Source organism: Perognathus longimembris, chromosome 5, assembly GCF_023159225.1.
Source record: "Perognathus longimembris pacificus isolate PPM17 chromosome 5, ASM2315922v1, whole genome shotgun sequence".
NCBI classification, from domain to species: domain Eukaryota; kingdom Metazoa; phylum Chordata; class Mammalia; order Rodentia; family Heteromyidae; genus Perognathus; species Perognathus longimembris.
In genome coordinates, this window is record NC_063165.1 from 44,906,592 (window position 1) to 44,930,627 (window position 24,036).

Consider the following 24,036-nt stretch of genomic DNA (forward strand, 5'->3'; position numbering starts at 1 on the left):
TAATTAGAAGCCAAAGGAATGGAAGTCCTGAAGCAGACAGTAAAGGTCAGGTCCAGGAGAAGGAATAGCAAAAGAGGACTCAGCAATCCTCTGCACCTGCACAACTCCATTATTCACTGTTGTGTTCAACTAAATGAGTAATTACCTAAAATTTTCCATCACAGGATGCAATATTAAATGTAGACACATATGTCCTCAGAAAGAAAAGACATACATGATTAAACCCAAAACAGGCCCAGTAAAAGTGCTACATAATTATTCATTCATTCAAACAGGAATACATTTAGATCATCTCTTAAAGGCATGGGCCAGAAGTTCTTGAAAGCAATGTTGCTTTGGATATTATGCATATTATAATGAAGACAGGGATATGTCTGTTACCTATTATTGACAACTATGATGGAGAGGTCAAGGAGTGACCCACCCTTGGTCTTTACAATGATAACAGTCTAGTTTAGGCAACAAACCAATAGATGCCTAGCTAAATGTAAAAATTCCAGTATTATGAGTGTTCCTGAGGAAAAATGGACTAAATATCAAAAGAGAACATAGGAATAGGCCTTACTATGAATGTGGTAGGTTCAGGGAAATCATCTCTATCTAAACAGACAGATCTTAAAGATAACTGTGAGTTTTCAATGAACCAGAGAGGGTACACTCCAAGCAATAGAAAGAATAGGTTCAATTTAATATATCGTCAACAGGCTTCAAGGGAAGAGTAAGATTAAGCCATATTGATCAGGAAAACATAGAAAGTAAAAGCTTTTCTGCATCCAGCATCCCATTATGCACAATTCCTTCATCTTCCTATGTATGTTTGCCTTTAAGAGAGCTTCATATCTCTCCTATTTAATGGAACCCAAATTTCTCCCAAGGAAGCAAGAAATATAAAGTGTCACCAGTGTATGTGCACCTTGTTTAAATGCCTGGAGAAATATGAAAGTATTCCAATGTTTCCTCTAGGTGAATGCCATTTGAATTGACAGATTGGAATTTTTATTCTACATTTCACATTTAGCCTGGTTTTACCTAAGTATTGAAGCAAATGGCTTTTAGCCTAAGGGTTTGAAAATAACAAAGCCAAGCTGTACGAACCCAGGGCTCCCATTGGAGTATTCGATCAAAGAAAATATTAAGTATTGCTGTTTTCATAACTACCATTGTGGGGACACTTCAATGTTGAGAGAGAGAGAACATGAGGCTAATTCCTATTCTCATAATAGGATATGGAGGAGAAAACACACAGAGAAGAATTTGTCTCATAAACTACAGATATGCAGGATGTTATTCCAATCAAACACCAACCATGAAGATTCTTTACAAGAAATGTTTACATGCAAAGAAACCATCTATTTCCCTGAGACCAGTCATCCTCATTTTGCAATCTCTCACCCAGGCAGGGAGAGGTATAAGGAGAGTGTAGTTGACAGAAAACAAACCTGGAAAAGACAGTAAACCATGGTATCATTGGACAAGCAGCTTCTTTTTCCTTCTTGTCTACTTTTTATCAGATGTTTATCAGCAAAAGAAAGGAATGCCATCTTTAGGTGGTATCTGATTCTTTATAGAAGGGAATGTTTAGAATAAGACTTGACTAATGTGGCATGGGGAGAATGAGATGGGAAGGGGCCATTTTTCTTTCAAATAACCCATTTCCCTTAGTAGATAACCTTCCTTTCCTTATAAGACATAGAATACTTTGGAAAGGAACCTCATGATTTTTTTTGAAGCAGTCAGTGATTGTGAACTGTATGTAATACAGTTTGGAGAAAATTTGTAATGTTAACTAGAGTTCCATGTTATTAATGTTTTTGAAATCTCTTAAAGAATCCAAATCATTAAAAATCCTTCTAATTTGTAAGAATATTCCATAAAAATGCATTCTTCCACTAGTTCCATCAGGTTTTGCCTATAATCCTAGTTACTCAGGAGGTCGAGATCTGAAGGTCATGGTTTGAAGCTATCCTTGAAAGGAAAGTACATGAGACTCTTTTTTTTTCTCAAATTTTTATTATCAAACTGATGTACAGAGAGGTTACAGTTTCATACATTAGGCATTGGATACATTTCTTGTATTGTTTGTTACCTTGCCCCTCATGCCCCCCTCCCCCTTTCCCTTTCCCTCCATGAGGTGTTCAGTTCACTTACACCAAACAGTTTTGCAAGTATTGTTTTTGTAGTTGTTTGTCTTTTTTTACCCTGTGTCTCTCAGTTTTGGTATTCCCTTTCAATTTCCTAGTTCTAATACCAGTATACACAGTTTCCAATATACTCAGATAAGAATACAGAGATAGTGTAGGTACAACCACAGGAAGGTGATACAAGACTTACATGAGACTCTTGACTCTAATTAACATCAAAAAACAAAGACAATGGAAGTAGAGCTTTGCTGGCTCAAGTGGTAGAGCACTAGCCTTGAGCACAAAAGTTTAGGGACAGCACCCAAGCCCAGGGCTCAATTCCCAGGACAGGCAAAAATAAAAATTAAAAACGAAAAAGATTCTTCTTTATATCTTTTTTCTCTAAATTGTTTGGTTCTATGTTTCGTATTTGTGCGATAGAGACATAAAGTCCAATATTATAGTGTATAATCCCAACATGGGGTCTAAATATACTAACAAAAGATGAGAAAAAATAGTAATTATGCTCAACTCTGAAAGTTCTATAATTTCCCTACAATTTACTATAAAGTCAGATGTGTGCATTTAAGTGACACACTACAGTTTGCTGCTGTTCTGAAATTCCCCAGGTTGGAATGCTAATATTACTCTTCTTCCCTTCTTTTATATTAGAACATCTGTATGATTTTTAAGAACCAGGATTAGTGTTGGTTAGACTCCAAAGTTTATCTAGAAATTCTCCATTTGTACTGCAGACATTTATTTGGTTACACATATATTAAAGAGTTGTATTTGGGATTAAGATATAGACTCTGCTGCTCATGGTTGATAGTGAATAATGTCCAAGTGAAAAGAATTCACTATTCCTATTGTGAAAATCTTCATCCTATTCTGCCCTTCCAAAAATCACCAAAGAGCACTCTTGGGGAGAGACAAAGAAGATACTAAGAACTCTATCCACTTTATCTTATGACATATAAATTGCCATATATTAATCTAAGTAAAAATCTAAATCAATGTATTTCATTAATACCATCTAGTTAACCTATAGGTCTTAGTGTCTGGCACTCTGAATGCACTTTAGAGAGACAGAGCCAATGTTCATAAAATGGAATCAGGAGCATCGTCTCCCCAAGAGAGTTTAAAACACTCCATAAACCCAGATGCAATGGCTACTCCATTCCAGGATTCAGCGTTGGAATCTCCTCTCTATGATAAATATGTCAAGTCTGCCTCTAGATTTTCATTTCATATTCAACCAATCATGTAATAATGATTATGCACGTCTATAAACACAAGGTCAATCCCAATATTCAAGGTGAACCCTCACATCTAAGGGATCCTCACATCTTAAAGCATTCTTTGGGTGACTGTGTTAATTCATGCTTTCTTCACTTGTTCTTTGTTCTAGGATCTCAAAAACTGTCCAGGCACTTATGTCTGAGTTGCCTGCAATGCAAGCATATCCTTAAGGCTAAACAAAATAGAAAAGCAGCTGCTTAAAATTCTCTGAAATGTCAAGAAAAATGCCTATACATTTTGCTTCTGAAAATGAAGGTTAGAATCTGTTGCTAATGCATAGGGCAATCCACCAAAGTTCCATCTCCTCACATTTCATACCATACTATTATTATATCATTTTAACATAAAGCCTACAAGTTTGCATTAGATTGGCATATTTTTACAAACTTCAGATTAATCTGATACTTAAGAGAGCTGTCAATGTTGCTTAAAGACTCTTCCTTCCTTATGGACAATGATGAGGCTCAGCCTTCCAGTACAAATATTACCCAGTACCTTCACTTAGCAGAAGTCATCAGTGAGATCAGAATCAAAAGGACTCACAAACTTGCTCTGTGTGCTTCCAATACAAAGCATAAACGTTAATTCCATATTTTATTCTTGGATGCTTAATGTTTTCAAAAGGAAAGCAAAGAAAGCTACAGTGAATTCTTGTGCCCCATTCTCACACTGACTTCTGAGTTGTCCGCTTTTCAGGGATGCAATTTATGCATTTTGTGCAATTTATAGAACCCTATCAAGGGACCAATTTTATTCAATATTTTCAGTGATCATCTGGGGAAATCAGGAAAGAACCTTGAAGAAGTTATTAAATATGTTCTGGTGTCTCAAAATACTATCTCTGTTCAACAGATGGTAAATGCATTCGGAGGTCCTAGTTGTAGTCATTGAGGGATTGCTTTATGCCAATCATTCTGTTCCAGGAGCACTTGCACTGCTAAGATATTCAGGAGATCATGAAACTCAGCATAAGATGCCCAATGATCTGGACTGACACGTCAGCCTACAGACACTGGGATCTGTAGGAATTCTAGCAAAAGAGAAACTTCGTGAGGGGCACGATAATAGAAACAATCATGAATTCAGCTTCTGTCTGACAGCATTACATTAGAAAACCAAATAAAGTATGCGCACATTTTAAAGATACAAACTGGGCACTCTGGGTCATTAACTTACAAATACGCAGTTTGGCAACAGCTCACAGTTTAGCTCATAATCGTGCTCCTGTAATGAACTCTATAGCAACTAGATCACATCCCAATTGTAGAACATATTTAACGCCATCATTTCACAGGAAACTGAGATTAATGGTAATGAATTTCCAGCACAGATATTCCAAAAATATCATCTTCACAAAGGAGAAAGGACAACCTCAAGTAGTTACTTTTTGGGTTGTGTGTGGCCATGGTAGTGGTGGAAAAGCAGATGTTAGCAAGAAGAGGAAAAAATCTGCAAAGCAAGGAATAAGATAGGAAGCATACATAGTAGCAGAGATTAACTCCCCTGCACACAGTGAATTCTAGTGGGCTTTTTGCTTGTTTGTGTTAAGCCAAAGCAAGGTACATGTAATGAAAGAAAAATGAAGCAAGTACCCAGGAATATAAGCTCATCTACTCTTCATTTCCAGCTACTTTCCATCTCATAGCCATTCACATAGCCCCAGAGGGAAGCAGTGCAGGGAACTGTAAACAGTGTCTGCCAGGGAAACAGGAACTCATCGTTTAAGTGATCTAGTTGAAGCACCCATCATAAGAATAGTTTAGTATAGGAGACAGAATCACCTCTTCCACAGGTCCCCTTTCCTCCACCAGTGATGATTCCTAACACAATGCAGCAAGGGCAGATCACAGCACATGGCAACTCTTGAGGGCTACAAGCAGGATTCCTGGGCTTCCTTCCTGTCCCCACTCACACAGCCTTGCACAGGCCACAAAACCATCACAAATAAAGGCCTGGTACCTTCAAAAATGTGTTTTAAATGCACCTGTCTAATCCAAATGCCGTTTAGTGAAGATGGTAAGGTGATCTGCCCATATACTCAACTACTTCGGAGCTAGGATCTACAATAACATCTCCCATTCATAAGCATAGTATTCTTACCATACTTATATTTAAAGGAGGGATTAGAGGCAGATACAACTAGATGCTGTCCTTTAGTAGCCTGTACGGCAACACTAAGAAGCAAAACAGAGTGACAACTCAGATTCTATACACTGCCCATATTAGAAGGAGAATAAGCTGGAAAACAATGAATTTACCTACTTATAGGCACCAAATAAAATGGCTCTAGAGGTCATGACTGGGCCAATTCACTATGCTGTAAGCATTAAATTGAACTGCTTCATTGTTAGTGATTTAGTACATTTATTTACTTTTTATTAATAGAATTTAAGTTAATTTTTATTCTTACCATTCTGTATTCCATATTGTTTATATGGTCAATTCATATTTGGTTTGATTTTTTATGATGTGCCATGGATATACATAATATACAAATTATTTATTTTAATCTGCAATGGTAATATTTTATTGTCATAATAAATGAATTTTCATTGTGACTTTTTATATAAGGTTAATATTTTTGATGTTTCATGTTATGAAAGACTTTCTAAAAGTGTGTAAATTCCTATTTCATTTGAAATATAGTTGCCATAAGTAGTGAACTAACTTCCCTTTATCAAACTGACCACCCAATAATCACTAATAATGTATTCAACTTGAAGAGGCTTTCTTTTCCTATTGATTAATTATGTTACCTATGCCATATGATACATTCTTAAACATTACAGGCTAGCTCTGTTACTAGATGAATTATGTTTCCTTTTCATTGTCTCACCTAAAGATTTCCAGATGGGGATAAAACTGTGTACTATTGCTGATACCATTGTCATGCTACAACCACCATCAATACCACTCACTGTCACCATAACTACCATCATAAACCATCATCATCACAACCACCATCATGATCATTATGGTAAGAATCATGATGATCACCTGATCATCTCCATTGCCACTACCAACATCATCACCACCAACATTTTCAGTATCACTAGCAGCACCACCATCCCTATAGTCACCATCGTTATTTAAAAGAGAGAAAAATGAATGGTTAGGATCATGGACTGAGGAACTACTGCTGCTTTGGGAGGAACTAAAGCTGCTGCTTTGGGGAAATTATTAGTTATTTAGGTTTGTGTAAGTTATAAAATGTTTAGTCTCCTCAATTGTAAGTAAAGGTTGATGAGATATCTATTTCATGAAGTTTTTGTGAGAAGTGAATTAACTCTATTAAAAATTAGAACATTGTTTGTGACACGTTAAGTATTCTGCATTCAGCTACTGTGGCCTTTTATTATTCCTAATTATCTAATTAACATTTGAATAATTGTGGACTGTTCTATAAATTGTGAGTCTGGTTGGAAATGAAAGACTTGTAAAACAAATCAAGATAATGTGACATTTACAGTATCCATTGAACAATGACATACCTTCACACATGAATGCAGGGATTTATGTCTTCTTTAGGATGTCATGTCTTGAAAATGATTTTTTGTAAAGATTTTTGTCATATTCAAAAATAGTTTTCTTATTTTTCTTATACTTTGTGCCTTTTTGTTAAGAGAAAAACTACAAAGCTTTGATAGTAATGTGGTAAAATATATATAACCCAAATCTTACTATCTTGAAAGCAGAGCTGTAGCTCAAAGTAGGAGAGTTCTAGCCTTGAGCAAAACAGCTCAGATACAGCACTCAGGCCCTGAGTTCAAGTCCCATGACTAGCCAAAAAATAAAATAAACCACTCTCTCAATATAGAGTTCAATATACTTTCATTAAATATAGAGTTCAGGGCTTGAAATGTATGTATAATTCTGTACAACTACTATCCCCTTCTATTAGCATAACTCCTTTCCATCTCATAAAATTCCAAGGACTGATTCTTAAATATGATGCATATTTCTCACAGTGAAATATCTAAAAAATATTGCTAGTAGTAGATGAGAATCTGTTGTTCCTTATAGCACATGAATTTTCCACCTTTATATTCCTTTTTTTTTTTCCATTTTGCAGTATTCAGGTCCTCACAGTTATCTGGCTTGTTGAATCATAGCTGGTTCTCTACAACTTGAGTCACTACTCTGCCCAGCATTTTGCTGGTTATTTTGAAAGTGGAATCTCATGAACTTGTCTGCCTGGGCATGCTCTGAACCATAATCCTTCAGATCTCAAACTATTGAGTAGCTGGGATTACAAATATGAGACATGACACCTAGTTAGATACTCAATTTTTATATAAGTATAAACAATTTTATCTGTTTTGGGGCCCTAACCTCATTTTCATAGTTGTTGAGATAAACGTAAAAAGGTTTTATTCATTGTCTACCAATAAGAAATAAGAAAATTTTCTGTGTTAATACATTTCTGGGATTAATTCTTTATATTAGCATGTCTTATTTATATCTTGATTTGATACTTTATTTTCTATTTTTAGATATTTTATCACATATGTGTATTTAGATGTGTGTCATTTGACTTTTTAAACATGTAATATGTGTGTCATTTGACTTTTTAAACATGTAATAATTGAAAAAAATATTATGTGTGTTTGTACATGTGGATGTGTATGAATAGATATGACCAATCCACTTATATAATTATCTCATATACTTAGCATTCTTATAGAAGTACATAAATTTTAGGATTTTGATGTTTTGCAAGAGTATCTTTTTTTAGCTGGCACAAGTGGCTCATGCCTTTAGTATTATCTACCCAAGAGGTTGAGGTCTGAGGAGAGAAGTTCAAAGCCAACCTAGACAAATTGCTGCACTAGGAATGTGGCTTAAGTGTTAGAGCACCTGTGCTAAGTAAAGCATCCAAGCAAGAGCAAGATGCTCCTAGTTCAAATGCCAGTACTTGAATATACAAACAAAAATAAAGAAAAAACTGAGTAAGTTACTTTAAGCTGTAGTTAACACATTATTGTCTGTCTCCAATTTATACCTCCTGTCTAACTGAAGTTTTGTGTCCTTCATTTCCCAGCCCACTCCATAAGAAATAACCATTCTACTCTCAATTAACTATTTTAGAAATGCAGAAGAATTATATGGCATTTTGTTTCTTTTATATTATTTCTAAGTAATACTGTTGTGTAGGTTAATGAGTATTTCTCATAATTCTAGTTTGGCTTTTATTATGTTTAAGTAGATGTACAACGGGTTTTCTATTTAACAAAGCTGTTTATTAATACATTGTAATCAATGTTACCTCTTTCAACACCCTCCTCCAACCACGCCTTTCCCCCCAATTCTTAATTTGGTAGGAAATTCATTGAATTCTTGACTTTATTTCCTCCCTTTTCTCCTGCTTCCTCTACTACTTTCCCTTTGACCTAACCCTACCCTTTCAAGTACTAGCGTCAAGTGTTCATTTTGTTGAACTTTGACTTTGCCTTTCTAAGGAATTATACTATTTCCGTCCTCTCCTATTTCAGTTAATAAATTTGTTGCAATCCACAAAATGTGTTTACTTAAAAAGTTAATAAGAGGCGGGGCACTGGTTGCTCATGCCTGTAATTCTAGCTACTCAGGAGGCCAAGATCTGAGGATCACAATTCAAAGCCAGCCTGGGCAGGAAAATCCATGAGATTCTTATCTCCAATTAACCACTAGAAAGGCAAAAGCAGCACTGTGGATCAAGTGTTAGTGCATTAGGCTTGAGCTGAAGAACTCAGGTCCAGAATTCAAGCCTGATGACCGACCAAAAAAAAAAAAAAAAAAAAAAAAAAAAGCTAATAAGTCAATACACAATGGAAATACACAATGTCTAACAGAAAGAATGACATTTCCCCATTTGTAAGGAAATGGAAGGACTAGGAAAAAATTATACTAAGTGAAGTGAGCCAGGCCCAAAGAAACATGGACTCTATGGTTTCCCTCATAGGGAGTAATTAGCACAGGTTTAGGCTAGTCATAGCAAATCACAGAGCCCAAAAGCTATGCCCTTATGAAAACATAAGATGATGCTGAATGAAATGAAATGAGTGTTATATCACTGTTGTAATTACTTTCAACATGCCATGTGAAACCATAGCTTTTTGTTGTTATTGTTCCTCTTGTATCCCCTTCCTGTGGTTTTCCCCGTGCTATCACTGTATCTCATCTGAGCACCCTGGATACTGGGTATACTTGTATTAGAACTAGGGAAGGGAAAGGGAATATCAAAATTGAGAGAGAAAGGATAAAAAGACAAATGACTCCAAAAGCAATACTTGCAAAACCATTTGGTATAAAGGAACTGAACAACTCATGGGGGGAGAGGGAAATGGGGGGAGGGAAAGATGGAGGAGGTAAGAAATTGTACAAGATATGTACCTACTGCCTTACGTATGAAACTGTAACCCCTCTGCACATCATTTTGACAATGAATAAATAATTACTCAGAAAAAAGTAAATGAATTACATTTTCCCTAACACTTTCAAATAACCTGCCTACAAAGCCAATGTAGGACAAGGCCTGTTTATTTTCTATTTTCAATGTTCATTGATTTAAAATTTAAGATAATTTTTGTAATTATAATTTCTTAAGAACCATTCAATTTATTTGAATTCTTTAGCTTTTCAAAATGGGCTTTGCAAAGTAAATTTTGTATAATTGGAATCTTAGAATCAGTAGCTATATCCTCTTTATTGTTTATAGTTTTGCATATTTTATTTTCTAATTTTTATTGAAATTGCCAAGATTTGCTATTATGCAGATTTTATCCAGAGAATTTTTTCTGTGCCCTTTTCTGTATTTTTAATTAGTTTCAGCTGCTATTTTATTATCTTTCCTTCTGTCTTTTGCTTTGTATTAAAAATGTATAAAATATTTTAATGAAAGCTATGATTTAATGCAGTTCATGAAAACATTACCCAATTTCTTAGTTTTAATTGAATTTGGTTTTGTAAATGAATATAAATTGTTTTCATTTGAAATATGTTAAATTTCAATATTATCATTGAATATGAATTATAATTTCTAGTTCATTTAGCTTTGGAAATGCTGTATAGTCATTCAGCATTAAAATTTCACATTTCAGAAATGTGTTTAAAAGACAATATAGACTCTACCAGTTAATACAGAGGAATCACTCTGCAAAACCCCAGAAAACATAATCTTCTGACACCTTTCTATCCGGCATCTTGTTAAAAAGTATTTTAAAGATTATGTGAAATATAGTAATGGCTTAGTCCTCTGTACAATACTTGCTAAAACAAAGTGATATTTATTTAAATATCACTCAAATTGAACACAATTGAATACAAATTCAGAATAATAATGTTGCAGAGGCAAGGGGACTTTAGTGTTTACATGACAAACCTCTTCATCTTTCTGATGAGTAAATTATGGCAATATAGACATCAACTACTCATTCCTTTACTCATTTGTGTCAAGAATGGCCAATATTTTTGACATATGCCAGAACTGGGGCAGGGAAGATGAGGGGACTATTAGAAATAGCAAATAACTGCTTAATTCCAGTCTGCTAAGTGTGGCTAGTCCACATGTATCACATTTCATTCTACTGAAAACCCTATGGGTTATCCACTCATTTCTCTGCTTGATTTTCTTCATTTTATCTGTTTTACTCAGAAAATTACCTTACGCATTTAGTTATTTTCTATCTCTATATCTTTTCTGATGACTTTCCCAGAGAAAAGAAAAGCTCATGCTCATTACCAAATTACCCAGTATGTGGATCCTTTTTCTGAATTATTCCAGCAAGCAGTTCAATGACTATTGGATTAATAAATAAAGGGATTCATGGTTGGCTATAGAGTGTTGGTCACACAAAAAGGTAAGTCTTAAGAATGAATTTACCATTAGTTCTGGATGAAGAACTAGGATTTCAAGATTGTGATGGCAGAGAAGTAGTTATTGAGACAATAGTTCAGGTTTTCAAAGAAGGACTGTGGGAAAAGAAAGGGGCTTTGTACATTGAACTTGAGAATAGTAGCTTTTTATCAATCCTTTCACAGGTGATTTTTCAAGAGAAGGAAAAGATGGCTGTGAGATGGATTATTGAAGACAGATGTAGGGTTTTTGGGGGTGTTTTTTTTAAAAAAACCATTTTGGCAGAAGTTTGGGAAATGGACTGTGGAGAGATTATAAGGCTATGTGACCACTTCAGTTGCAGCTGGAATATCTTTCCCAGCAAGCATCTCACCTCAGAGGAGCAAAGTCACTTTTCAATTTAGATTGAAAAAGAGAGACAGGCATTCATTTGGTCAATTAAAGACCCAATTTTGGAGGATTCCTGGAGGTTTATCTATCAGATTGTTGGGGAAGGTAAAAGGAAACTGCTGTAACTAATAGGTGTCAGTGTTCAGATCCCAGATGTTTAGTGTCTTACAAGATAAAAGGCTTGTTAACAGTAAGGATGGAGGTTGTAGATAGCAGGTTGCTCCGTCCTGCTATTTACACATGACACTTTGCTTCTTCTTTTCTTAAAAAAAATCTTACTTTATTAAAAAAAATTGTATCCACTTTGGAAAGAACAATTGATCGAAACCAGCTGTTATCCATTGTAATAATGTCTCAGATTTTTTTGTCTGACAGAAGTGTGTGGTAAAGAGACAAAGGAATATCTTTCCAGTATAACACACACACACACACACACACACACACACACACTCTCACACACACCTTTGAACTGGGAATGATATCTTTATAAGCCTCTACTTTAATTAGCTCTTAATTTATACTCATCCTTATCTAAAAGGATTTAAAAAGCTTGACATGTCAATTTGTTTGGGTAACTAAAAAATAATCAATAGGCATTCTGTTTTCTATTGCAGTTATAAATTTCTTCAGAGAAAATATCATGATCCATAAAAAATCAGAAAAATTTGACACAATATAAATCTCTATAAATCTTATCTGGGTTTCTTCCAAATTTTCTGTCATGTAGCCAGTTAAAATCAACCCAAATACAGTAGCTGAGGTTCATTAAGGTTAGTTCATAGTTGATAAGAAAAAAAACAGGATTACAAAATTTGATCGAAGGCCATTTTAAAAAATTATTTGATAAAAAACAAAATTTCAAAATTATTTGAAAAAATGGCTTTTAAGTGAAAAACTATACGATTTGTTTCCAAAACATGGATGATGGACATTGGACAGTTTTAGTTAAGATACAAGGAAAATAATCAATTCAAGTATTTTTTATTAAAGGGCATTATTAATTTCTTGAATATCATTGTAATAAATCCATACTTAAATTCAGAAATCAATGAAAGTGTGCATTGATTAATAATGATCTATTATCAAATGTGTCCCTGCTACACTCCAATGTGCACTCCAGGAATTTATCTCTGTCCTCTGCTACTTAGCCTAAAATAATAAACATCATTGGCGTTTAGTATATTTTATTGCCAAATAATTTAAAACAAATAGCATGTGATTACTCTCATTACTTTACTGTATTTTAGCACTGGAAAAGACCATCAGAATCATGTAATCTAACTCTCCATCACTGTACAGAAAATAACTATCAGAGAGGCCGTATTTTTTTTTTTTGGCCGAACACAAAACTCTCCAGGTCTACCAACTGCTGTATTAATTTTTATAGTTTAAATACTTTGAGATTGCTGATTCATTAAGAGTCGATAATGGGCAGTGAGTTTCAAGTTGATGTATGATATATATCAATTAAATTCTGTATAGGTAACAACATCCAGGCATCAGGGGTCCAACTACTAATGTGGTGGTACTTGTCCTGCTTTTCATATCCATGAGAAAAAGTTTTGACTTTCTACGCTACTTAGCCAAATACAGTTGTTGAAAGAGGGGTTTGTAGATTTCAGAACATAGTATGCAAAACAGACTTGTGAAAATTCTCTAATAAGATCATTAAATATGGAAGTGGAGCTGTGGCTCAAATTAGTAAAATGCTAGCCTTGAGTAAAAGAGCTGAAGAACACTGCTTATGCCCTGAATTCAAACACCCCCAACAACCAAAAATAATAATAATAAAAACCATTAAATGACAGGTAGAAAAAAAGTCTTCCTGGAGTACTGACTTCCATTTATAAAACATGGTTCTGCTTCTTCTTATAACTCCCCTTTATGGCATGTCTATGGGTTTGTGGATTTTAGATGTGACCACATGATTTAGTTCTAGTGAGAAGAGTATGGATCGGAACTGATGTCCATTTTCTTACCTTTACATGCCCATTCTTCTGGACAGATAGACCCAAAGAATAAAATCGTAAAGTGAGGTCTTGGAAATATCCACAGCCTGGGTTCTATGTGACTGTGAGGATCACAAGCAGGTTTCTCCATTGCACTTTGAGATTCACACCTACTGATTTTTTTTATACTTATATAGCTAAAGGATGACAGCAACTTAGGTTACCTTTTACCTCAAATTATTACAATAAAGGAAAACAGATCATTCCTACCAGCTAGAAAATGTCTAATGTTTAGAAGATAAGGTAAAAAAAAAAAAAAAGAAAGAAAATACTGCCTCAGGCTGCCTTTCTTTCACATTTGGTAGTGAATGTATAAAAGCATAGCTAAGGGAATCTACTAACATGCTAGGAGACACGGTCATCGAGGTACTCGTTGAAGTGTTCCTTAAGACCTAGAGGTTTGTTCGTTGGTTAAGGTTCTCAGTGAGGTTTATGGCGCCGTATAATATAGTGGTTCTCAGATGGCAGTTGTTATGAAAATTGCCATGAAGATCTATTGAGAAAACTTCTTGAGCTGTTCTTTCAGTTTTTTAAAGATCATTACTTTCTTATCTTCTTGTTATTCCACAAGAATGATCAGGCAATAAGGCTTTGTAAAGAAGTGGAAGGAAGAATCCTGAGAAGGAACTGTCCCTACTAATTATTAAATGTATTATTTTAAGTTTAGGGGTTAATACTGAGTTTAGTAAATCTTGGTGTAATGTGATCCTTTCATTCTAAAACAATTTCTAGACAGTATGCCTGCAGGTGACCTACTTTCTGATAATGTGCTGCTCCTATAGGACCTTTAAAAATATTTTATTCTGTATTTTCATACATTAACAAAATACAGTGCTCTCTGCAAGTTGCATTTTCTGTATTATAATATGCCTACTGATATGCTAAAAGGAAAATAGCTAAATCTAATAGAAGCCACATTGCTAATACCAGAGTGTTTCTGGTGATCAAAATTCTATGAAACGATTCCTTAGTTCTGATAGAGAACAGCTGGTTTGGAGTTGGAAAAAATATCTTAGAGTCAAGTTTACTTTCTGGAGGGATAGGTAAGGTAAAAATCAGAAGAAATGAAATGTTGAGAGGAAAACATATCTGTGGGACAGTGTCCTGGGAATCTGGCTAGCCAGCAAGTAGAATGTCACTCTGAGAATTGACAGAGGACCACTAGCCAATTCTTAAGTAGAATTCCATCCAAACTTGTTACAAAAGAATAAAAGAAAATCAACCAGCCAAGAGAGAAAGAATGTCTCTAGCATGGCCTAGCTTTCCTTCCCAGGTGTCACTGAGCTCGCTTATTCTCTATGACAGCAACTTTCTGACTGCTCCAATTTGTTGGTATTTTGTCTGCAAAGGCAATGGCACTAGCCTAGAAAGGATGCTACCAGACCCATGGTTCAGCCAGGCAGGACATGTATAGAGAATGACTGACAACAAGATTCCTGAGCAGCAACTGTGTGATGAGGTGGAATAGAATGACACAAGCTGGAAAGATGCAGCTAGCTTTCAAAGGTCCACTGAAGTCAGACTTCAAACAGAGTTGCAGAGCTGCAGATTGTTGGATGGGGTGTGTGGGTGGGGGTGGGGGGAAACTACTGACAGGCAGGCAAGTCTTGTTTACAATGATCTAGGAAAGAAAAGCTTTTTAATGCAGAGGCTTGAGGAGACATAGAATCTGAAAAGCAGAGTTGAATAAACATTGACAGTATTATAAACAAGCAAGAACGTCTTTGTTTGGGAAAGCAAGAAAGTTTAAACATGGGTCTCTTCATCTGAATCATCACAGATGAATTCTTACTAGCATTATCCTCAGGGTAAAAGGATCACAAACTGTCAAAAGAAACTATCACTAAATAGATATTGTATCAAAGTGATACATAAAATAAGCAGAGTTGATATTAATATATGACGCTATAATTTCCAAATACGTTATTTAATCTGCTAAGCAACTCTATGAGATGTGTTATTGGTTCCATTTTACTAATTTTCAATTTTTACTAATTTCTTCTCACTTTTGATTTTTTTCTATCCTAGCACAAATATATGGAACCAAATCTGAATTAAGCATTATCCAAGAAATATATATTGCGACTATCATCTTCTTTAAAATAGCATAACACGTATTTTTTAAAAGGATGTTTCCTCCCAATATCATGTGAAAAAAGAATCTCTTCCAGGTCAAATGCTACCTGACCCACCCTATTTACTGAAAAGATATCTATCTATCTATCATCTATTTTTTTCTAGTCTCACACTCACTGTCAAATAATCTCTCTACTACAGCAACTGGTATAAAAAGCTGAGCCCTTGCATTAAAAAGCTACCTCTGCAGAGGTCTTCTGGGTAAGTACTGCTGGATTTTTCTCATGGGAGCTGCACAACCACACTATAGCAGCAGCAGCATAAGTCAACACCATCACCATTGCCATTGCCATCACCATTTTCTCCCACCTATCAGTGCAAACAGCTTCCCATCTCATGGAGCCCATTTAAACCAGAATCACCACCAGAAGTGTCTTGGTTAACCAGGTCTATGAAAGTCAGTTACAGCTATGAATGAAAAATCCAGAAACCCAAGGGCACTAGGAAACCATACAAGGTGATTGCATGCCAAAGAATTCTTGGAGAGAAGAATTACTTTGCAGAATGATACCCATGTGCATACTGTCTCTGTATTCTTAAAGCATTATACCATAATGGTGTAGCATTGGCTTGGGTGCCACATTCACATTCAGTAGCAGTCAGTTTTTAGTGGTGTGACACTTAAACTTCTGTACAGTTCAAACTTCACCTGCAACAGTTAACAATAATGTTAGGATGAAGTGAGTTAGTAAATTATGGAAACCATTCTATATTTGGTAGTAGGATTATAATTACTTTCAAAAGGCAACCTTCCTGGCCTGCAGAAAACATAGCTAGAGCCAAGCCCCCATGACTGTGAAATACTATGATGCCCTCAGTCCCAAGCTGATTTTCCATTCCAAACAACTGCATTCTGGGTTGACTGATGTGCTACCAAAATTCCCTGATGGTTTTGAGAGACCAATGTGGTAAGACAATTCCTACCCTATTCTCACATGGGGAATGAAGAGTACATTTCTAAATAGAATTTGAAGGTAGTCCAAAAATAGTACTATCTTCTGTTATTTGTGATAAGATAAGCTCCAAGTTCTCATTTTGTGTCCCACCTCAATTTGAGATATAGTAGTATCTCAGTATATCCTAGAAGTGAGACTGTAATGACACTTTCATAGGGATCTATTCATATAAGTAAAACAGTAAAAAAATATGACAAGGAATTTGTGACTGAAATGGAACAGCAAAGGTAAGAAAGCCACTTACAAGAGGGAAGATAGGATGGGAGATCACACATTAGGGGAAAACACCTTCAGTTTTGAAATTGAAGATAACTGAAACTTGAGTCTTTTCTGGTATTTAAAACTTCTTGGCAATTTGGAAGAGGGAAGTTTAATGAGGAGTGAGTTTGTTAAAAGAACTGAGCACAGGATACTTACAGTTCAAGACAGCACTATATCTAATAGCAAGCATGGATCAAATGCGATTAGAAGGGACTTGGCCTGTTTCACGAAGGTGACAAAGGGTGGAACACATAAAGCTTCATTATGAGTCAGAAACACAACTCCAGGAACACCACCCAGGAGAGTCCTTTATTGTGACAAACTTTCAGAAATATTTGAAGGTAAAAGAACAAATGCAAAATAACTATGTAGAAAAGACAAACAGATTTTAAAAGTTAGCAAGGAGGGTCACAAAATAGGCTACTTCAAATATACCTTAGACGTTCAGGAAGAAACAGAGGAATAAAATGCAAAGCAGTCTAAAGAGCCTAACCTGAGTGCCTCAGGGGTACCACAAAGAGAAAACCAGTTGGAAGTTCACCCAACAGGAAGAAGAATACATACCCAGGGTGAAACGAGAAAACCAAGAAACATGGTTCTTTTTTTTTTTTCTTTATTTGCCCTAATATTTCTTCAGAGTTATAAAATGCTTCACAGGTTAAAAGGCCAGTCATGTCAAAGCACAATGGATACCTGAAATCCTTGAAGTCAAAGCTGATAAACAATGTATGGTAGTTGAGTCATCCTTTCTGGGTAGCAGCCACCTACAAATTCTAAACATAGCACAAAGGTGAGGTCTTGATTTGTAGATCAATGTAGATGTGCTTTTAAACTGCCACATGTCTAAACAATTTGAAATTTGTCAGAGCTTTTCCCCACAGTCATTCCTCCGGAACCAGATGAAACTCCCTTTCATAATGATTGAGTCAAAGCCCAGCAAAGAACTGTAGACAAATGATGGTTGGGTCCTGGTGGAGGAAAACCAATCAACATGGCCCAGGGAGGAGAGACCATGGCTTCCCAGACCACTGACTCATGTATTTTCTCTCATTTACAGTACCGTACCTTCTAGAGTCTCAATTTCTTCATCTGCAAAAGTGTTTAATACTCCCAAACTGCAAGACATTTAAGAAGATAACAAAATCATTACCTGTCAGAAACAACTAGTATTTTGAGAGCTCTTTACTAAGTGAATTGCAAGCCATATACATGGTGTGAGAGCTCAGTCCTCTTAGCACAGAGTAGGTCTGGTGTGAAATGAGTTATGTGTATGAAAACACTTCATAAAGTGTCAATTGCTACAAGATGAAGAGATTGGATCTTTAACTAGAGTATATCACTGACCTGGTAATACAACATAAACTATTGCAGGAAAATCAACATCATTCCTGTAAATGGAATAAGGTGGGATTATCTTGCTAGTCAGTTTCCTAAAGTTGTAATATATCACTATAGTTACAAAAGAAAATCAAGTTGGTTATGGATAGGATCGCACAGTATCTTCCTATTTGAAAAATAAAACTATGTCATTTATTTTTTTCAAAAATAAGAGATTGATAACTAAATTATAATCTGGAACACAGAGGATCTATTAGAATAAATATGCAGGTAAATATTTTAAAATAGAAAATAGCTAGGCATTGGTGGCTCATGTCAATAATCCCATAGCTAGCTCCTCAGGAAGCTGAGCTCTGGGGTTCATGTTTCTAAGCCAGCCCAGGCAGAAAAGTCCAAGAGACTCTGAACTCCAAAAAACTACTCAGACAGAGATGGAAGTGGTGCTGTGGATCAAGAGCTAGAGCACTAGCCTTGAACACAAAAGAGGCTCAGGAAAAGCATCCAGGACCCAAGTTGAAACCCCATGACCAGTGGTAAAAAAGAATATATGATATGAAATTAAAAGGATTAACCATAAGCATATATAAACAATGTTTCAAAATTTATAATTTATAAATATATATGGGTGTGAAAGGGAGTCTGGAATGTTATACAACAAAATACTGAAGAGTTTCTCTGTTATAGAGAATCTGATTCTTTTTTCATTTTCTTTCTTGTGCTGCTTTGTGTTTTCCATGTTGTCTCATTTTTCTACAATGAAAGTATTCATTTGTAATGAGTTTTTTTAAAAAAAGACAAATGATTATTTAAAACATGTAGGAGAAACCGTAGCTTCATTGATTCTAAGAATATAATAAAGCATGCTTTCCTTTGGAATGTAATGGGAAGTACTTATAAGTTCCTTCAGTGTTGCCAAGGTTTATTTAACAATATTTTCTCACCATATATTATACAAGAACAGAACTAAGCAGATGGTTTGCATCGGAAACCCAACAAACTAGGAAAAGTTATCCTCATGCTACCTACTCATCACATAATATGATATATGTAAATATATACATATATGCAAATATACACACCTCCATAATTAATCACCTTATTAATAGCATATATTCTTCAGTCTGTTGTTTTTTTTTGTTGTTGTTGTTTTTGCCAGTCCTGGAGCTTGGACTCAGGGCCTGAGCACTGTCCCTGGCTACATTTTGCTCAAGGCTGGCACTCTACCACTTGAGCCACAGCACTACTTCTGGCCGTTTTCTATATATGTGGTGCTGGGGACTCGAACCTAGGGCTTCACATTTATGAGGCAAGCATTCTTGCCACTAGGCCATATTCCCAGTCCACATGCTTCAGTCTTAATTAGATCATATAGGTTAATATCATCCTATGCAACATATATGTATGGATCTTCAAAAATGACATTATATAATATATATACATAATTTCCATCGATAACTGTTGAATTTAAAAAATCAATATTCCTCGGCTGGGAATATGGCCTAGTGGCAAGAGAGCTTGCCTCATATATATGAAGCCCTGGGTTCGATTCCCCAGCACCACATATATAGAAAACGGCCAGAAGTGGCACTGTGGCTCAAGTGGCAGAGGGCTAGCCTTTAGCAAAAGGAAGCCAGGGACAGTGCTCAGGCCCTGAGTTCAAGGCCCAAGACTGGCCAAAAAAAAAAAAAAAAGAAAAAGAAAAAAGAAATGGTAGCTTCTCTGTACAACACCTTAATAAAACAATACAATTTTTAAAAAATCAAAAATTAACATCCCTTTGTATATCACATGCAAACAAGCAAGAAACAAATAAGTTGGCCTCTATATTAATCAAAAAAAGCAAGACCTGAATTTAACTCTGTATTATGTATGCAAACAGTAGCTTGGTATCAAATTAGTCTTTCAGAAGCAACATTTCTGTTATGTCACTTCCTCCCTGGCCTAGTCAAAGGCCCTTTATTTCTTTCATATCAAGCACAAATAGTTTTGCATGACATCTAAGGTGCACCCTGCTTCTCTAGGCTTGTTGGCAATATTGTACATTATGAAACCTTAACTCCACTTAGGCTAGAGTCCACACTGCAACCCTATCGCTTAATGAATATTTTTTCTCCTAAGTATATTCTTTTCCCCAGTGGAAGTCTTCATTTGTCCCTTCTCCTGATAAATCCCCTATCATTTAATATCAAGCTATCTTCCCATATCCATGATAAAGTCCTATCCTCTAGTTTTCTTTCAACTTATTTTCCAAATTGATTTGAATGAGACTTTATCATATTCTATTTATTGATTTTTAGGACATAGGTCACTCAAAAGTGACTAAATAAGCTAAAATGTCCAACAGTATAATTATAAAAATAAGATACACTATGTACGAAAAAGAGCTTTGCGTCTTGATTTTGGTGATTCAAACCTAAATAAGTGAGGCTGCTACAAATCACAAAAACAATGTTTGGCTCTTTTTTACTCTGACCAAAATACTAGGTTAGGTCAGCAAGCTCTACTCCTTGAAGAGATTTTTGTTAGGAACTAGCTTTCTTCTCTATATATTCCAATGTAATAAAACTGCCTTTCTTCAAAAATAGTAGTTCATTCAACTGCTTTCTAATTAAGACTAGACTTCTTCCAGTCAGAATAAAATCATAAGACTTGTCTAATTCTTTGAGCCAAAGACACCTTATAGATCATTTCCAGAATCACACACTAACTTGCCCAAGGCCACATAGGTGGTTGGTTGAAGATGATTTGTTTAATTCTATAAGTCATTCCATTTATATACTATTACTTGCTCCAAAAGAAAGGAGCTGAATTTGGAGCTGGAAGTCAGAGCCCAGCCATACTTACTCTGCTTAAAGAGAGCAGAGTAGAAATAATAATATATGACCTCTAAAGCTTGTTGGTAAAAAGGTAGGTTATAGGTGATAAGTAGTACTTGTGCATGGCTGTTGTAAATTTAGCATCTTCTGACAAACCTGTAGTATTTTTTCTTGAGAACCTTCCTCAACTAAGCCCTCAGGACTCTGCCCCTGAACCTGTCTTCAAAGCATTCAATCCATCTCCAGTGCTACAACCTTACTCAAGCCATCACTGTCTTCTTATCTGACACAAAAAAAAAAAAAAAAAAAAAAGCGCCTTTGAACAGGCTTCTCCTCAATCACTCTCATTCTTTTCTTTAAGAGCAGCCAGAGTTCTCCTGGAAAAACTCACAGCTCCACTGGCACTCCCTTGCTTTAAACCTCTTCAATGCCTCCTTTTATTCTCCCCATTGAAGGAAATGCATATGCTTGCAATGGTCCTCTAAGCCCTACATCCCTCCAGGCTTCCCTCTTGTCGTTCCTCCCTCATCCTTTGTGCCCCTTCTGTTCCTTAAGTATCTCCTGGGCTCCGCTGTAACACACATCTTTGGCAGGACTCCTCTTGGCTGGTAAAGCTCTCTCCATGCCCCAGTCTGCATAGCTAACACCCTCTTATCAAACCTCAATCGCAGTTTGATTCTGTCAGAAGTCTTGCCTAACCATCCTGGACTAAGCAAAGTCTCCCTAAAATGCATGCTCATGACACCCTAAACTCTCCCTCATTATATTCATTACAACAGTAATTAATTTATATTTACAGTGTCTTTTCCCTTCCCAGGAGATCCATGAGAGTGTTTGCATAAGGATTAATAAATATTTATGGAAGAAGGAAAATAAGAAAGCCAAGGAAACTTATTAGATGCTTTCTTGACTATCTGCTACATTTCTTATACTGTGTACTTTTTCACCCAAATGGAATAACACAACTTTCAATTTTTCATGCTGTTTACATCATACAAACAAAAATAACTTGAAACCCACATAATGCCCACACTTCTTCCTCCTTAGCACAAACCACATTCCCGCCTAATGGGAACTATAGGAAATTAAAATTTCAGTACCAAAACCAGAGTAGTTAGGAGGAGCAGTTTCCAGCCTTCATCTGATATGCCAGCAGAGGTTTGGGTTAGGTTTGTGGGATTGTTTTCAAGCTCTGCTACAGGAGGCAGGAAGCAGCACTAAGCAGTTTGTCTCCATGCCTATGTGGTAAGCCCAGTGGAACCTAAGCCTGGCCAATGGCTGCCTGGGACCTGACTTGACTGAGCAGAATCTCCATAAGAACCCATCCAGTGGGCTGGAGATATGGCCTAGTGGCAAGAGTGCTTGCCTCATATACATGAGGCCCTGGGTTCGATTCCCCAGCACCACATATACATAAAAAGGCCAGAAGTGGCGCTGTGACTCAAGTGGCAGAGTGCTAGCCTTGAGCAAAAAGAAGCCAGGGACAGTGCTCAGGCCCTGAGTCCAAGCCCCAGGACTGGCCAAAAAATAAAAAAAAATAATAATAAATAAATAAATAAAATAAAAGAACCCATCCAGTGGCCATTCATCTGCACTACTTCCTAGAATCTTAGCAGACAGAATCACTATCTCCCCTCCTGCTGGTAGAAGCCAGCTGACACAAGTGAGAAAGGAGAGGACAGAAAGGGAGAGATCAGCCTCTTATCCTGCCTGGCCTTAGGAGTAAGGATACAATTGCCTTTAAAGAGAGAAAAGGGAAGAGGTCTCTGTCTTATGGAAGACACATCAATTCTTCTTACTTCTGCATAAAATACTTAAAACAATCATTCCATTTGAAAACTAAATTGTATTGTTGGTTTTAAATGTCCATAAACCTACCCTTGAAATAAGACCACAAAAAATGTAAACAGTTCCTAAAAATACTCCATAATATTATTAAGAGGTATAATAATAAATTATAATTTATATTTTAATAAACAGCTATAATATATTCATAATATATAATATTAATATTCCAACAAAAGGCAAACATTAATTATACATGCCAACAACAACAGCATATTTCTTTGCATGACTCTTTACTTTTCTCATCTTTTTTTCGTTTTTTTTCACACTGAAATGAGAAAGGAATACCCTAGAAGAAGGGAAGGGGATGAACCACAGAGTTCCGGTTGGCTGCCACCTCAGCAAGATTTATTAATCTTGGAGATTCTCACTCTCATTTGCTAAACAACAGTGATTCACACAGAGTTACACAGCCACAGTGGCGAAGTTAATTGGAATCTAGATCCCCTAACATTTCTTCCTTCCTTCAGCAGTTCTTCAGAACTGCAAGCTAAAATATTAAGTGAGATTGTCATAGGCGTAGGGAAAGAGGATACACACAAAGGGTGGTTAGCCTGAAATTAAAAAATGGACATGTGTTTCTTTTCCAATTTTGTTTGTTTTGTGTTTAGGCTACAGCCCTTTGAGCATAATGAACAGTCAGAGGCAGCTTATGCAACCCCATATCAATACTTGTGTTTCTCTTCAGCATTATATTAGCACTGAGAACTCAATATGGCTTAACCCCCGCTCCCCCCAAAAAAGTTAGAAGCTGGGAGGAAGAGATAAATATGAACACTGGTGAATTCTGTTTAGTCCATGGCAAGAAGCCAGAAAACTCCTTTTAATTTAACTCTTCATCCTCTCAAGCAAACACAAATAATGCATTTGCTTGAAGCTTTCCAACTTCTATAGCATCTATTGTGACATGAGACAGGCAGCATAAACAATAGCTGTGTTTATCAGAGAGTTATTAACACATTCTAACCCAGATCTAGGTTTTCTAATGAGTCCTTCCTACTCGACTAATTCTCCCTACCTTAGTATCCA